The 2,088-nt window shown below is 48.0% G+C and overlaps 1 non-coding gene across 1 annotated transcript; it reads right to left on the bottom strand.

The window, feature by feature from the left end:
* Positions 1-885: 885 nt before the first annotated feature.
* LOC112067347 (U6 spliceosomal RNA) lies at positions 886-992 on the bottom strand. Its single transcript, XR_002893222.1, has one exon. It is a non-coding gene; the product is annotated as a U6 spliceosomal RNA (small nuclear RNA).
* Positions 993-2,088: the final 1,096 nt, after the last annotated feature.

Below are 2,088 nucleotides of genomic sequence, written 5' to 3'. Positions count from 1 at the left end.
TCTGAAAAAGAATAGATATATAAGTATATGTGTAACTGAATCACTCTTCTGTACACTTGAAACTAACACAACATTGTAAATCAGCTATGCTTCAGTTACAAGAAAACAGTTTCGGAGGAGGTTCATGCTTCCGAGGGCCAGGACATGGGCTCCAGGTAGCATCTGGAAGGAGGGCAAATAAAGCTTGAACGAGGGCAGCAAAAATAGGAATCCATGGGCGGCAGTCGCCAGGTGCGTCAGGGATGTACACGGCTGCTTTTTTGATTTGGGGAGAGGGACGGACAGAAGTGCTTTAAGGCGTTTTGGGGTGAGTTTTTTGAGTCCCCTGCAGTAGCTCCTGTCCTGAGTAGGTGGCAGTGGTTAGCACCCACTGAAACATAGATCTGAAAGCTTTCTGGTCTTGTCTAGTGAGTGCCCTAAGGAGAGCGAGAGGGTCTGTCTGATCACCCTGCTCGTCTAGTTACAGAGTAAGAGACCACCCATGTATTGAGCAAGGGTGGGGCCTGGGGTAAAGGCTACAAAGCGAAGTCAACTGTAAGGACTTGGGAAGATAATAGAGGAAGACAGGCAACATCCCTGAGGTACGTGAGTCCATGTTAATCGTCTCCCTCTAAACGTAATTGCCGAGAGAAATCGTGAGTGAGGAATCAACAGCGGGGGAAAGAAAGCTGAGCAGAGGTCAATCACTGTAAACCAGGCTGCGTCAGCGGGGGTTGATGAGAGGATAGAGGCTGGATTAGGGACTCTGGGGTGGAGAGGGATGGCAAGAGTTTACAGATTTACCCCCTTGTACAAATACTAAAATAAATAAAAAATTTTAAACGTCTTTATTGGAGTATAATTGCTTTACAATGCTGTGTTAGTTTCTGCTGTATAACAAAGTGAAAAAATGTGGAACACTTCACAAATGTGTGTGTCATCCTTGTGCAGGGGCCATGCTAATCTCCTCTGTATCGTTCCAATTTTAGTATATGTGCTGCCGAAGTGAGCACATAAATAAATTTTTTAACAAAGAAATCCAGTTCCCGATCCTCTATCTTTTTAAAAAATATTCATTTACGTATTTAGGCTGCGCTGGGTTTTAGTTGCAGCACACGGGATCTTTAGTTACGGCATGCAGGCTTCTTAGCTGTGGCATGCATGCAGGATCTAGCTCCCCAGCCAGGGATCGAACCCGGGCCCCTTGCATTGGGAGCACGGAGTCTCACCCACTGGACCACCAGAGAAGTCCCCTGATCCTCTATCTTAAGTTAAATGTTGGGTGCTGGGGTGTGACTGAGGATAGACTGACCTTGTCCTTGATGGGGAACTGCCCCCAGAAGGGGGAGAACGGACCCTCTGAGGGCTCGGTGTTCTAGGATGATTGCTTTTCTTTGTTGTTTTTTTGGCTGTGTTGGGTCTTCGTGGCTGCGCGCGGGCTTTCCCTAGTTGAGGCGAGTGGGAGCTACTCTTCGTTGTGGTGTGCAGCCTTCTCACTGCGGTGGCTTCTCTTGTTGCGGAGCACGGGCTCTAGGCCTGCGGGCTTCAGTAGTTGTGGCACGCAGTCTCGGTAGTTGTGGCTCGCAGGCTGTAGAGCACAGGCTCAGTAGTTGTGGCACACGGGCTTAGTTGCTCCGCAGCATGTGGGATCTTCCTGGACCAGGGCTCGAACCCGTGTCCCCTGCGTTGGCAGGCAGATTCTTAACCACTGCGCCAGGGTTAGTCCCAGGGAAGTCCCCTGGATGATTGCTTTTTAAGCTTTCCTTTATTTTAAGTTCAGGACAACTGTTTTCCCAATGCCTGGCTTTTTACGGAATGTGCAGTTGTCTTGGGACAAAGGCAAGGACTGTTGATTTTGATTGCTTTTTCCTCCTGCTTTCCTGCAGGCTATTTTGCAGTCTGTAATAACATTGAGAGATTGTCCATCCCAACTGCAAGATTTTGGATTTGCCTCTTTATATCAGGGAGAAGATTTCCAACCAAAGCAGAAATCAAAAGATTTCTGTGTTCTGGGGCTTTTGGGTTTGAGGCAGTATGTCTTTGAAAAGTCCGCGTAACACCTTCCACAGAGATCTGGGGATGTTCGTCTTCTTTCTGAGCGCACAGTTC

Source organism: Physeter macrocephalus, chromosome 17 (genome assembly GCF_002837175.3).
Source record: "Physeter macrocephalus isolate SW-GA chromosome 17, ASM283717v5, whole genome shotgun sequence".
Taxonomy (NCBI): domain Eukaryota; kingdom Metazoa; phylum Chordata; class Mammalia; order Artiodactyla; family Physeteridae; genus Physeter; species Physeter macrocephalus.
Note: the sequence above shows the minus strand (reverse complement) of the source record. Positions and strands in the feature narration are given on the sequence as shown.